This window comes from Acanthopagrus latus, chromosome 1 (genome assembly GCF_904848185.1).
Source record: "Acanthopagrus latus isolate v.2019 chromosome 1, fAcaLat1.1, whole genome shotgun sequence".
Lineage (NCBI taxonomy): Eukaryota > Metazoa > Chordata > Actinopteri > Spariformes > Sparidae > Acanthopagrus > Acanthopagrus latus.
The window spans coordinates 13,648,184-13,664,420 of NC_051039.1; the positions used below are offsets into that span (position 1 = coordinate 13,648,184).

The following is a 16,237-nucleotide window of genomic DNA, read 5'->3' on the forward strand; positions in this document are numbered from 1 at the left end:
AATCTTGTGTGTCACGCATTTTCTTAAATGTGTTTTCAGGCCAGTTCTTTTTCTCATGCGTCAATAGTCCTTCAAATGGCGCATATTATATGAGATGCCTAAAGACATGTGTCTAACACATGCTCCACACAAGTAAAAAGGAGATCAATACAATGCATGGCTGAGGTTTCTGTGACTGAATTGTGAAGGTTGTAAGTAATGTAAGTGCATTAGAGACTATGCTTGGCAAACACAATACATCATTTTTTCTACAGATGTATGAAATTATATATACACTATATATCTAAATATATGTGTAACTACAAAAAAAATCCATATTAATATCAATGTAAAGAATAAATTTTCTCCTTTTCACCAAAAAGTATAATAATAACAAAACACATTTGTCTAACATTGTGCAGCCACACAGCCTAACCTGCAACGTATCAGCTGCTGCATCTATGTGTGTGTATGTGTATATATATATATATATATATATATATATATATATATATATATATATATATATATATATATATATATATATATATATATATATATATATATATATATACATATACGTATATATGTGTGTATGTATGTATATATACATACATACATACAGAGAGAGAGAGAGAGAGAGAGAGAGAGAGAGAGAGAGATCCTGGCCTTTTCAACAACTGTAAATTAAGCTGCCATGAAAGAACATTCAAATTTACTGTTATACAAGGGCACCAACAGTTTGAAGAAAATACATTAAAAACACATACTGATTTAAAACAATGTACTTTTCTCCTCTCTTTTGCTGAGCAGACTGGCATCAGCTGAACTTATCCACCATTTACACTAAATGAGTCATCAGGACAACTGCATAATACTTCATATTCACAGTCAGATCATCTCAAATAAAGCTGAATCCCAAGCAACACTTTGATCAAGCATTTCAAAAGTACAGCAAAGAAAGACTGTCTGAGCCTCTTTTTGAATAAAAAGTTAATGCAGGTTAAGGGAAGTAAAAATGGACAGCATTTATCATTTCCCATTTATCTGATCAGTGTCAGAATGAATAAATGCTATACTACCCACTCTCCTTGCTCCCTCTCTCTTCCCTATCTGTGAGGGCAGATTGGCATCTCTCCAATAGCCAATGCGATTGGCTGCATAAATGAAATTGCTCCATTTTCCAATGTGTCAACTGAGCAAAGAGAATGCGTTCATTGTTTACAAAACCATTGGGCTAAAATACATCCCTGGTGCAGCAAGTACTTAAAATGTAATTTTGGTAGACTTTCACACTGTGACAGTTTATGTGCAGAATATAATTCAGCTTTAAACCTTCAAAATTAGTATATAAGATGACTTACCTGTCGTATTGGAAGAAGACAAATGGAGCCACAAAGAGTGCAAGAAGAGAAACAAAGAGAAAGGAAAGGCTTGTTAAAATATATACACTTTTGCATTTGAACTGTAACTTTAATTCAATCAGAGATCACAGACACACAAACAGTTTAAGAGTGCAACAGATTGCTGTCAGATTAGGCGGCCAATGGCAATGAGTACAGTAGCGTGTCTGCCTTGCATAGACTGGAGAGCCTGTGGTACGATAGTTAAACCAACAGTGCGTTTAATGTCGAACTTGCAACAGACATCGACATCGAAAGAGGATGAACAGAAAGACGACCTTGTATTGGGAGACTGTGCTGAGCTGTGACAGCCAACTGTGACACTGTTATCCCGTTCTGCCGACCATGCTGCACAACACTACAGGTCTATATAAGTTTATAACACCCTCATGCTTCTGTGCACTCTAACGGTGTTGTAAGGATGTTAGAGTTTGATCACATCATTGCTGTTACGGCTTCCATCAAATTGAAAAAGAAAGTGCCATTGGTTGATTGACTGGTTTGCAATGCTCTCTGCCACTGGACACGTTATACTGTGAACTCTTGGAGGGCTATCTTTTTTTAAAATTATTTGATTTTTTTCTAAATCCTGAAGACTATAAAATGAGACTGCAGGCTCTAAACATCCCCCGGGGAACTTGATTGCTGCTACCTGTGTACCTGTACCTGTGTGACAAACACACAAAATAATACAAGCTCACTAAAATCAATTACTGATTACCATTAAAGCAATGGTTTCCAAGTTCTATGGCGTACAAAAACAATTGTATATACATATCTAACACATATCTAACACACCGTGACACCGAATAAGAACCCCCTTTCAGAGATCAAGTTTTTCCGACCACTAGCTTATGCAACCTCAGAAAAGAACGCACAATAACAATACACTGCAGTCCAAGCTCCCAACAAGAAACCACCATCAAAAAGCCACTCATAGCCACAAAAAATGCTCAGAACAGCACCAAACTTCAGCAACAGTACAAATCGGATCGCAGCATATAGTTCGAGGCATCAAACATCTGCTAGCTTTGCCTGATTTCTATTGAAAAGAGAACACAACTCACCACTCTCCTGCAGCAGCTTGCTTGTTCTGGGGAAGCCCTGACAAGTCGCTTACCGAGTGCAGTAGAGTTTTGCAGATCAGGGATGAAAATGTATGATTATTACTCCATGGAAATGCAATCAAAGTTCATATGTGTCTTGCCTACCAGTTTATAACAGTTATTATCAAGAGCTGACAGGGAAAAGAACGGAATTGAGCACACACTCAGTAATCGACCCGGCAGGGCTTTCCCACAACAAGCATGGTGCTGGATGAGAGTGGTGAGTTGCGTTCACTTTTCAATAGAAATCAAACCAACAGCTAACTGTCTGTATCTGACCACACTGTTGCCTCCCATCTGACCTGCTCGGCAGAAAAGTTGCATAGAAACATACCGCCTCGACGGTTGTCAATTACACAGTAGTGTGTACGCTCTGCGCTTGTGTGAGATCGGGTGGCGCTAGTCTCATACCAGTAATCCAAAACATGAAAACATCAAATGACCGAATGGAGTGTATGGAAAAAGAAAACATTCAGAATTCTTAAGAATGCAGAACAGTCGTACAGCTAGTACACATCCAATCAGGGTATCCAATGGCTCAGACAGCCAACAGCTAACATTCTCAGACTTCGCAAGTTGAATCAGAGCAGACACTGTCCAGCTGAACACACCAAACAAATTTGTTGGCCTGGTGTGTCTCAGGCTTTAAGTACAATATTGAATACATAATATATTTCAATTGCAATAAAGATATTTTCTATTAATACATTGGTACTTTTAAGATCTATTTCCCTAACCCACTGTACTGTGACTACACTTTCAGTAGAGATCTACCAATTTGCAACATTTGGGGCCAGAAAATTCCTAAACTGATTATTGGTTACATAATAATAGGTAAAGGAGACAGAATACTTTGCAGTTTAACAATGAACTTTAATCAGTGTATTTCACTAGGAATTAAAACAATAAATACATAAAAAATACAACAAGTACATTTTTCGGTATTGTTAATGAAGTTTATCAGTCATCCAGGTCATGGTAAAACTAGGTTCTGTATTGTAGGCAACATGAAGACATTTCACCTCTCATCCAAGATGTTTCTTCAGTTCTAACTAACTGGAAAGGAGTTGGCAGGCTTTTATACTCTGTGTGGGTGTTACCTTAAGAGTCGTTAAGGATAGCTCTGAGTTTGCTTTGCCCATATCATGTTTTGTAAAAATTAAAGTTTTTGTATTAACTCATATCGGACAATGTATATGCCGATAAAGATATATCTGATAGGCAGATATTATCAACCAACCAATTTGTCGGTAGGGCTCTACCTGTCACAGTTAAATGGATTCAAGCTCAACACTGCTAATACCTCCAGTATTACCAAAATAAATAGTCATAAAACTCGTGAAAATGCTGACTCTGCAATGTGAAATAGAGAAGTGACGTCACTGATGTGAGTGGAATCAACCTGCTTGAATTTCTCCAAGATGCTGATGCAGCACAGTCAATGACAAAAATTGTGTTATTTCATCCTTGCGACCAACTGTTTATACACATTAATGGTGACCAAACTGTTCTGAAATGTAGCTGGTTACAGTGAAATAAAAGAAATTAGCACAATGGTGTCTGAGCACCTGAGTTAACAGTCATGAGATATTCTAGGAAACTGCCCACAAGCTCAATCATCTGCAAATGTGCAAACTGTGACGTGATATATCATATGTTTGAAAACATGAGATAAACTCAGTTTCCATGAATGTCATTACTTTTTTTGCTTTTGTTTTTCATGTTTTACAACAACAAACTGGTCCCTCCAGTGTTAAACAATGCTTACTAAACATTTCACAGTCCATTTGTTTATTTAAAAGATGTGTTTATGGCAGACTATAAATATGCTGTAATGCATTCTCTTCTAAATCTTCCCAATAGACACATAATGTAAGTAATGAAGGAATATATGCTAAATATGCTTATTTCTTGTTTTAACTTTACATTTGTCAGTTCTTGACTTCATCTGTTTAAATATCACAATGAAATAGATATAAAAAATAAAAAGATCAAAACAAGAAAAAAGAAGATGATTGCCCTTTCTCTTTTCTTTTGCTGGTAAAAGTATTTCAGAAGCGAATCACCATTAAATGTAGCTTATAAATGCAGATCTGTCTTGGCACTGATACCACACTGAAGAGACTGAATGAAGGGGATTTTATTGAAGATCTTGGTAAATGTCAACTTTGCAATGTACGGCTGCATTTCAGTAAATATCCTATTATTTTCTCTCTTAGCTGCTTTGTACTGTAAGTTTCCCATGCAAAATGCAGGCTCTCCAGACTATGTTGAAAAAGTAATCATTAAACTTTTCAAAATGAACCTATTACACTTTTGTACAAAATACATTTACAATCAGATGAAGCTAATGTTTTGCAACAGTGATATCACTGTTAGTTACTGCATTACAAATTCAATTTGGATCAAGTTCCTCAGCAAGTGCATTACTTACAAATGAGAATACTTTGCATTGCATTGTGTGAGAGGGAAATAGGTATGATTCAAAAAGACATGTGTCTCTGGTGTTTATCTTCAATTTGGTTCATTTACTGTGCAAACTTAAAGGTTGCCGGATGGCAAGCTGAACCGTGGGAGTGCAGGGAAAAGATATAGGTGCTAACAATCCCTACAAACACATGAAGTACATGTACAGTACATCAACTAAAGACACCTCCCACCACAGCGACAGGATTCAATGAAATTTGAAAAGAAGAATCCACAGAGAGATGACGAGAAAACCACGTTTAAGGAAATGAAAAGAGATAGAAATCACATATTGCAGCTTTGAACGTTACTGCAGGCAAAAAACAATAATGACGAGCATGCAGGTCTGTTATTATGGCAACTGCTACAGTAGAGGTTATGGAACTTTTTCAGTTTTCAAGGCAGGAAAGTACAGGTTGATATAAGTGCTAAGTGCTGAGTGAAAAAGAAGCCAGTGGTGGATGGTAAAGTCTTTACGTTGAGAGGAAAAGGGAATGTCAGAAAAATATTGCACCGACTAAGAAGCAACACACATGTGCTCAACCACCTATGCTAACTGTACATATAAAAAAAGAAAAAGAAAAGCATTAAAGGGAGATCAGCTATATTAGATTGTGAGTGCAGAATAAAACATGTTATTTGCTAACATGTTCATTAGTTTGACAGTTTTACATTCAAGAAAATAAATCAAAATGTTATAATACCAATAACTTTGCTATAGCAGTGTGCCATTGACATTTGGAATCAGTCCAGAGAAAGTACTCTTTATGTATTACATTCATTGACTTATCATTGGAATAAAGCTTCTTGTTTGCATGTGTAAGACCTTATTTTGAAAAGGTTAGACTTTGCATTAGATTAGCAAGGGTAGACTTAAAACTCTACTCCCTGCGAGTGTGACAAAAAAAGAGGTTTAGGATGTCTTTACACAGATCTGCCTCATGTGTCTTAACAATTCTGACCACCATAATCCATTAAGTGTCAACTTTAGCAGCATTAATTCAATCATTCTCATAATCAAAATGGTTGCTCTGAGCCCCTGCTGCGGGGCTTAGTGATGCTGTGCTGCGAATGAAAAGGCACATTAAAATGGGCTAGAGCATGCAATCCCCCAAAAAGGCATTGGCTGCGCTCTGCATGCACCAAGGACATGCAACAGTAAGGTCAGGATCACACATCGGCAGAATACTGAATAAGTCAGCCTCCTGGGCTGGGATTCCTGGATCCGGCTCATCCCTCCCTGTCCAATGGTAAAACGTCTGATTGCTCTAGATACGTTGTCCCTGAAGGCTTGCTGCGAACTTTAAACAAGCAGCACAATGTCTGAGGTAATAGCAACATGGAAGGTATGCACACTCACATTTTTTTTTAAAAAAGAATAAAAACTTAACTGTCTACAAACATTCACAACATGCTTTAACACAACATTTTCAAAATGAATGTTGTCAGTCTACAAAATGTAATTTCCAATCCTTAATAAGGTTGTCTCTGGTCCACCTATGGTGGGGAGTAAATGATCAAGCAGGTTTACATGAAATATAATCAAAAAACACTAAATGTGGCTCAATATGTTTCACAGACAAAAATCAGGTGGTCTGCTCTGCTCTTATATAAAGAAACTTGCACAGGCAGGAGCCGTGGAAGCATCCTTTATACTGTTGCTAGACAACCACAAAGTCAGCTGCAGTCCCCTACTTTGATATTACATTAGTTAATGTCACTCTAATTGAAGGGGAGAAAAAAATACAAAATTCAGTCACGACGCTGCTAATCTGATGCCATTTAAGTGATTTTCCTCCATGCTGAAACAGTGAGCATAAACCACCAGAATCATCTGTCTCCCCCCCCCCCCCCCCAATATTTCTGTTTACAACAGTAGCTCTGCAGAAGAGAAGAAAGCTCTGTTCTCATTTGATCAGAGAAAAAGATGCAGTGACGTGGGACATGGGACAGCTGAAGACTTTTCAACTTCGGGTGCTCAGGGCATTTCTAAAACGCATGCAAGGTGCATTTGGCGGATAAAAGCGAGGTGCCCTGGGTGTATTCACAAGCATACAAAACCGCTCAGATCCAGTGAAAACAATTACAAAAGGCAGTGTTTGCTGCCAAAAAGGTGTCTGTTGTCATCAGCTGCTTTGCAAGCTCAATGCAGGGACCAAAGTCTTTAATTTCAGACAGTCACTAAATGTTTAGTAAGAAATCAATCAGTTTGGTCTTCAAGTTGGCCTTTATGGCAAATGTGTTATCTTACCTTTGATAAGCACACTTAAGTAGTCCATGTCACTAAATTGCAGTTTGTTTGTTAGAAAACCAAAAAAAAAAGAGGCCGATCATGTTAAACATTGTTTCTCCCAAGCCAGTCAAATGAGTGCAGAGAATATAAATCCTTTTTCTTTTTGGAATTTCATATGCACGTACCCTTCAGGCGATTGTTGTTTCCTCCTCCACTGAAAGCATCTGGGACTACCGTGTGGGAGTGGGAATGAGAGTTGTTGTTTTAAAGCTGGCACTAATGAAACCCATGGGTCTACAATGACAATGGGATGATGTTTGACGAGAAAGTATGTGGTCCAGTTTGTGCTTTGTGTTTGGCCTTGCATGTGTGTCCGTGTGTGCAATTGTATGTAGGGGTAAAACAGTTTGTTCCAAAAACAGAGATCAATAAAAGCAGTTTTGAGACATTTCAACAACAGTGTGAGGCTGCCATACGTTCCTCTTTAATCCTTTGGTAGTCTGATGTCCCATGTCGCATACCATAAATAAAATATAATTCTCTCTCTCTCTCTCTCTCTCTCTCTCTCTCTCTCTCTCTCTCTCTCTCTCTCTCTCTCTCTCTCTCTCTATCTATCTATCTATATATATATATATATATATATACACACACACACACACACACACACACACACACACACACACACACACACACACACACACACACACCACGATTAAATGTGACCAACTTCACATGAATATGTATACTCCATTATCACAAAGTCTTTATTAAAATTCTCTATTCAACTCTCTCGACAGCTTAGAAACCTAAAATAACTCCCTTCTGGCAGCAATTTCTTTAAAGCTATGTCTCTTTGTTACAAGTGCAGTCTAAAGGACGCTAAAGGCTCAGTTGTGAAGGTGCAAATTTGGCACAAACTTTAGCGCTGATTAACACAATAAAATATGAGCTAAGAGTAGCAGTGGTAGAATTTCTACTACTACTATTTTCTCTGGAAAAAGAAATTTAACTTTTTGTGGCAATAATCACTGCAAAGTGGGAGCAGAGTCAGTAATTCAACAAAGTAGATTTAGTGTCAAGTTCATGTCATATCCAGTATATACTCATGCTGAATGAAATGCCTTCATAATATCCACTAGGACAAACAATCTTGTATATCTGATACCATATTTATTTGCTCATAGTTAATCACATATTAACAGGGTCTTTCAGTCTTTGCAGCGGAATAAGGATATACTGTACAGTAACATAGACAGTAGAGAACCGATAGCACATATGGGTTAATATTAAAATCAGTCATTTTAAACTGAACTCAGCAAAGCACAATACAACCTATTAAAAGCCACCTTGCTGCCATTTGCACTTCCCAATGACTAACTATTTCCTCCTTACTCTTAATAATGCATGCTGAGACAAAACACAATTCTGTCTTGTGCCTGTGCATTTTAATTAGACTATAATAGGCAAATATGCAAAACAAAACATCATGCATGTAAATAGTGAAACTGTAACCTTGATACGAGATAGAAGGAACAATAGAGACTGTAAGCGAGTCAAAGGTTTGGAGGACAGAGAATCAGCAATGCCAAAATCCAACACAACCAGATGGTCCCCGGAACAAGCATCGCCTAGAGCAAGCTACCTCCCCCCCCTCACAATTTACTGTACATTCAAGCATGGACACACACCCAACATCCCCCTGCGACATTCTCAAAATGTATTTAAAATTGGCATTGAAATCATCCACAGTTTTATACAACTGCATCGATATTATTATTATTATTATTATTATTATTATTATTATTATTATTATTATTATTATTATTATTATTATTATATAGTCAATGTGTAAAAAAAATAATTATATAGTCTGTTTCAGAGCTAGAGATGCTGCTGCATTATTACTTTTAAGATACAGAAGATACACGTACAGTTTGTCTCCTGATGTTTTCTTGTTTCTTTATATCGGTATTTTGTTCTATTCTTTCAGCTTCCATCCGATTGAGAAAAAAGCCTCTTTTCTCTGCACCTTTTGACGTAAAAGGGCAAGGGTACAGAGGATGGAAAAGATGTATCTAAATATCCTGAACAAATGGTTTTATTTCCTTGGATGAAGCAAAGCACAAAGTAATCACTGAGCAACCTCTCTTGCCCCTCTTTCACAAGCCCACGCACCAACACATCCCACACTCGCAGATATACTGAGAGAAGAAGATGGGCTTGTTATTGGCCACAGTGTAGGAGACTCATCAATCAATCATGAATTAATGGCTAGCCCATCTCACTGAAGCACCCCTGCAGTCACAAAGCCGCACACAGACTGACTCCTGGCCTCGTGGACACACATGACTCAAAATCAAATCACAAAAGCCATTTCATTAAACTGCGGTGTAATTCAATAGCTGTAATCATTTACTAAATGATTGTTTGAAAAAAAAAAAAAAACACTCTTTCAGATATTGCTGCTATGCCGCAAATCCTATAATTCTTAACAATAACACGCTGAAAGGACAAATAAGTGCCGCATCTCGACATTAAACCGCAACAACAAAAGCATCTTATATTCCAAAAATGAGCTTACAATGTTTTTGTCTCTCAGGAGCATTTTAAGCATGGTTCTCCTTTGTCTATTAAACAAGATGGCAACTAGAAGACCATGTGACAAATCCCTTTTTTGGAAAACACTGGCATGTTTTGGTCCATACAAGCCATAAGGGTCTCTGTAGGGGGTGGTGAGAAGGGATACGCTCTCCAGTCATTGTTGTTTGAGAGGCCACTGAGCCTCTTGATCCCTGGGTAATCTCCAGATATCTGTCTGAGTTATCACCTCTCCTGATTTAGGTCACCCTAGCTGCTTTCAGTTTTTTAGGTAGTCCACCATCCCCCCCAGAGCACACACAAAATCCTGCACGCAATGAGACAAGAAGATAAACAGGCAGCCTGACTATATGGAAAACATGCACAGTAACACATTGTTTTCTCTCTCTCTCTCTCTCTCTCTCTCTCTATCTCTATATCTCTATATCTCTATATCTCTATATCTCTATCTCTCTCTCTCTCTCTCTCTCTCTCTCTCTCTCTCTCTCTCTCTCTCTCTATATATATATATATATATATATATATATATATATATATATATATATATATATATCTATCTATCTATCTATCTATCTATCTATCTATCTATCTATATATCTATCTATCTATCTATATATATATATATATATATATATATATATATATATATATATATATATATACACTTGTAACATCGTTATGGTTATTCTGACCCAGATCACTCTGGCTGGCATTCTTTATTATCTATTGTCTAGCATGTTAGCTCGTGGTTAAAGTTTTATTTAAGTCTTGTCACACAGAGTTGCATTTTGCATATTGTTCTAATAAGTATCACAAATTATAGCCTCAGTGGAAAAGGCAATACATAGCATTAACTGCTATCATGTGGGCTATTTATATAAGTGAATTAATTACAGTTACTTTTATGCACAACAGTTAATTTGAAAGCACAGTATAAAATAAATATTCACTAGTGTGAGCAGATTCAGTTGTTAATTCTTTATCTTTACACACTTCTGTTCTCCATAAGGAACAAAGTTCAGTTTTTAGTATTTTAAGAAAGATTTTAAGCAATAGCACTTTTATCACATATAATGTTCATCATCGCAGTTTAGGTGATCTTCAATCTCTACTGCAGAAGCAAGTAATGCTATTTCTGAGGTAACATCTAGATGTTTGGAGACTGAATGTTTCTATCATTAGCCACTAGCCACACTAGCCAAAAACATTTTGACAAGCCTCACTTTGTAGGACTGTGCTGGTAAACATCACCCCATCATCTAACAGTGGAGCGCGCTTAGCCCCAGATCCGTCTACAGCTCAGTGTTACTCACCCAACCCCCCCAACCCCACCCTGAGCCACGCGGCTCTCCTGCTCCATATCATCTCCTTATGGCCAACACTTCTCATGGCTGTGACTAACAGTTCGCTCCTCGGCCCTTGAGGAAGACTAATATCCTGTCCTCCTTTGCTGTAATGAAAAAAAAAAAACGTAGGCTGGGGAGAAAGGATGGAAAGTCTGGATAATGGACTAGCTTCTTATGGGTCTGGTCTCGGTGTGGCAACAGCTCATTTCTGCCGTTTAATTTCACCCAGGGTTCATGCTGTTAAGATTTGAAGCTGTGCCAAATTATTTTGCCCTAATTTGACATGGTGGAGAAGACAGTGGACTCGCAATCTGAAGCACTGTGAATGAAAATGTTCAGGATATGCTGACTCTTTTGTTCGTACACTGTTATTATGTTATGAATACATATGAAAAAAGTGTAATTCAATACATACTGTAGATACTTATTTTGTTTAGTTTATTGTAACAAAATAATTATTCAATATTAAATTACTGATATCAGTGGTTAACTGACAATATATTGACGGTTACTTTCAAATATTCTTAATCAATAATTGAAACTCACACTTTCAAACTGATTAAGTAATTAATGAACTGTAACAATGTCTCATGCTTTCGGAGTAATATAACAAGTTATGATGTTTGTAAAAAAAAAAAGATAAGTAAGTAACTTTTATGAACAGATTATTACAATCTGGCTAAAAATATAGTCATTTTTTGAAGTATTTTGTTTAGAATATTAAAACTATAATTCCAAAACTGATTAAATTGCCAGTATTTTGGACAAAGTATCATTTCAAATGGTTCACGTCATGTTAAATGTATAGATGCTGAACTACTTAGCAAATTAAGATCGGAAGGGAAACAGTAACCCAATTGTCTGCGGAGGCATGAAATCATTTTGCAGTTTTGGATTAAACTGTCCACACAGTGAGACAGTGTGTGTATATATCGTGCCTGACTTGAGAACAAAAAAAAAGAGCAAAGGTTTGGGACAGTGAGAGTAAATGCATCCATTCACAAAAAGGGGGAATTACTGACCTACTGGGTGAACCGCAGTCTCGAGCCCCAGGCCTAATTCCAATAGCTACCAATTTGGGGTAAGTTCTCATGATCTTGACCTCCACAGATGTCACAGAGGACGTGTTGAAAACGGCATGTTTTCTGCTGCTATAATACATCATTTGCCATTATGTAGTCAACATCCCAGTCTCGCAGCAACACTGGACCATTGTTTGAGGAAAATGGTCGACATCGGTCAGGGTTAAAAGAACGATTTTTCATCTAGGCCGCTCTTGACAGCATTCCCCGCAGCAGCAAGGGTCTGTGTAGTGCCCTTCTCAAATGCACACGAGACATCATAAACATACTTCTCATGTTTTCTCATTACGATTGATCGGGGAAGACTTAATTTAATACCAGCTTTATCGCTGCTTACCATTCCTAATGGAAAGTTGAAGCCATGAAATTGCATCTTCCACAATTTCAGCATCTTTTGAATCGCCCTTCACCAAAATATGAGCTCATTTTTCATAGATATCTGTACGTACATAGTCCTGTATATCAGTGCAAAGCTAGTATGGTGCTGTCATCATGTATGCACCTTCAATTTACTGTATGCTGTGTGCTGCTGTTTTAACTGACTGTATTATAAAGATGTCATCAAAGAGGATAAGAGCACACTGCTAGCACATGTCATGGCTGCTCCTCGTGTCAGGCAAGCCAAGTGAAACTAAGATTCTACAATGCCCAGAAGTATGAATGGACCTGAACATGCTGGTAACTGGTATATAATCAGAGTATGTTGCATGTCACCAACGCAGAAAAAAAATAAATACATAAATAAATATGCACACCGACATGCATCTCTCTCCAGCTCAGTACAGATGGCAGTGGACAGCAAACACTGATCACAGCGGTTTATAATATGTGAAACCCCATCAAACTTTTATGGGCATAATTTCTGCAAAAGTTAACAGGTCTCGACAGTCCCACCCACACACTAGGCCTTCAGGACTCACCGAAAAAAAGGGCAAAAGTGAAGCCAGAGGACTTTCTTGCTGCACATGTCCAATTTTAACAGAGTCACCTGCAGCAGTTAGAGTGTGGAAGCATGTTAGGAAAGGTTGAGGAATGTAGAAAGAAAAGAAAAATGAATAAAGAATAATGAAGCTAAGAGACAAATCCCTTATCCTCATTCCCTCACATCCTTAGCAACAGTTAGGCTCTCTGCAGTGCAGTAGAGCGTTATCCACGTTGAGCTCGAGTTTATTCAATAAGCCTGTATACACATGCATCAGCCATTGCTGATATAGCTGCTTGAGATGGAACATGATGCAGGCTCTACTTTCTTTACTGGCTTTGAAAACAAAGCTGACACATTTGCTGATCGTTTCTTACATTGTCTCAAAGGTAGGTGAACAGATGACATTATGTTTTTTTGTTTGTTTTTTTTTTTCTCCAGCACAGTAGCTCAACTCTGGAATGGTGAGAACGTGTGGGGTAGATGGGTTGGATGGATGTCCAGTAAGTAAATGCCATCCCATTTGATCTTTATTGGGGAATAAAACAACACTCAGTGTCTAAAAGTGTTTTCAGACATGGATACATATACAGTAGAAATACTGCCCTGCAATTTCTATGGACGATGGATTCATACATTTTTTAGAAAATGTTTGTATAATACAAGTGCATAATTGGCTGGTGAAGTTGGGTTAAAAAATAATCAAAGAATGCAAGCATCCTAGTAAATATCTGTCAAATACAGCCCATTCCACCTCTGCTGCCTGGTGTCAACCCTATCAATTGTGTTGTTCACCAGGGCGAGACTCTAGATACAGTTAGGCAGGCAGTGTCTACGCAGTAGTGCATAGCAAGCACTAGTGCCAGTGTTAGCATACAATGAGCTAAAAGAGCAAACAAGGAAAATTGACAAACTCTCCCGGATCTCAGTGAAACTCTTTTGGGGAATTACTTTTTGGATGCACCAAATTTTTGTTTGTCCAAAGTGTAGGCGATGACAAAAATAACGCCATCGGATTGGAAATGCAACATGTGCACGGTGACTGTTAGTGTGGAGGGATTAATATGACAACTGTGATGTCATTCTGGTGGGCACATTTCACTTGATGTCTGAAAGAAATGTAAATATGGTTGTTTGATGATCTGATCGTTAAAGCTGTTCTGTGAGAGAGGGAGACATATCCAGAATTTTAGCAGACAGTTGGTGAGAATGTGATGGAGTTTAACAGGAAGAAATGAATCATGAGAGTAGCACTGGGTATTTAATACTGAGTGTTGGCTACTACAATAGTTACCAAATGGGTAATACATGAGGAGTAGGTTGGGCCTGTGCAGGGTTTCCAACGTGCAGGATCTATGAACAAAAATGTCAACAGTCCAAAAGCTCTGAAGCTGTATCAAATTGGAAAATTGTAATGATGGTAACGACTGATAGGTATCAGGTAGGGCTGAAAAAGCCTGATCCCTTACACAAACACAAGACAGGTACATATACATGGACATGTGTTATGCAAGAGAGAGAGAGAGAGAGAGAGAGAGAGAGAGAGAGAGAGAGAGAGAGAGAGAGAGAGAGAGAGAGAATTATATTTTATTTATTTTTACTGTTATTTTTTATTTATCTTTTACCTTGGGAAATGTATTTTTTGTCAAAGAGGACATCGTGCAGCACCTTCTAGTTAATGATAATGATTAATGATGATGATATTCAGGTATTAACATGTACAAAAAATGCCTTCACTGTAAAGGCATACAGCTTACTTATGAGTGATTGATGTATAGGCCAGTGAAGCCTCTCAGCTAATCCCAAAAGATCCAGGGCTATTTCTCTGTTAACAAGAACTGCTACAGCACAAAGACTTCTGCCTGCCTAGACCTGGTTTAAGCAGTAGAGTTAGAGAACTCTAAAGCTACCTTTGTAATGGTAAATTATAATAATAAACAAAGGTCACTGACAGTTTTTATGTACAACAGTAAAATACGCTCAAGAGGGACTGTGAGTCGTGACCAGTCTTGGACCACTGTCTGGATCAGTGTTTCTAATGAAGATGGGGAAAAACAAAGCGAAAGAATGAATGCCAATAAACTTAGCCAACATCACATCGAGACATAAATAGTGAAGTGGATTCTTAGAGAACAAGTCATTGAGAGTGTGAAGCAAGAAAACAAAGTAAAAAAAAAAAAAAAAAAGTAGGAAAAAAGAATCTGACATTAACAAATGATAATTGTTGTATCACCATCCTTTGAGGATCACTGTGCAGGCAACAAGGATCCTGAGACAGATGGAGGCCCATCTGAGCAAACCCACAAACCAAAAGGGCCATCAATCAAAGTCAATGCGTTTTTATGGGGATGGGCTGTGATGTGAGTGTTAGCATCTCCCTGTCTGTCATCGGAAAAACAATCTCACGAACTCACAAAGTCACAAAATACTCTCACAAACACAGGAGCTGTTAAAGCGACCCACAGTGTTTGAGGGATGGTTGGGCCACTGGAGATTGGAGACCAAATCGCCTCTGTTACCTCTGCAGGCCACGATCAAGCTGTGTGTTCATCCTTGTCCTGAAGAATATTCAAAACCTCTCATCCATTCGGTTCTTGTTTTTACATCTTGGAAGGATAGCACCATTAGGCACCCACCAGCTTTTTGCAATCTAACATGTCAGCATCCGTAGGGAATCGTAGGTAGTTGTTCAAATTTTGTGCCTCGCTGCCTGGGGGGTTGGGGGTTTGGCAGTGCTCTCCAGTTGACTAATTAAAGTCTAAACAAGAGCATAAATAAATACAGATGGGGACTGCAATTCATGGGCGGCTTTGGCTCCAAACTGAAAAGGCTGGACTTACAGTAGAGTCGGACCACTCAGACTTATCCAGTCACACAGGCATACCAGACAGAAACACTGTGTGCATGCTCTGTTTGAGTGTGTTGAGTGTGTTTTTGAGAGGAAGACATTGAAAAAAAGAAAGAATAAGTGAGAAAGAGACAGGAAAAGAGAGACAGACACAGAGGGAGATGATGAAAAACTAGCCCCCCATGATGCATAGCAATGATTTGCACTGCCATATTTAGCTGGAACTGTATGGGATCTCAAGTCTGAGGCAATAA

General features: G+C 38.1%; 1 protein-coding gene across 1 annotated transcript in view; it reads right to left on the reverse strand.

Moving 5' to 3' along the window:
• The window catches only part of ctnna2 (catenin (cadherin-associated protein), alpha 2), a 309,428-nt gene that overhangs the window by 124,487 nt on the left and 168,704 nt on the right, over positions 1-16,237 (reverse strand). The gene's annotated exons all lie outside the window — the stretch shown is intronic.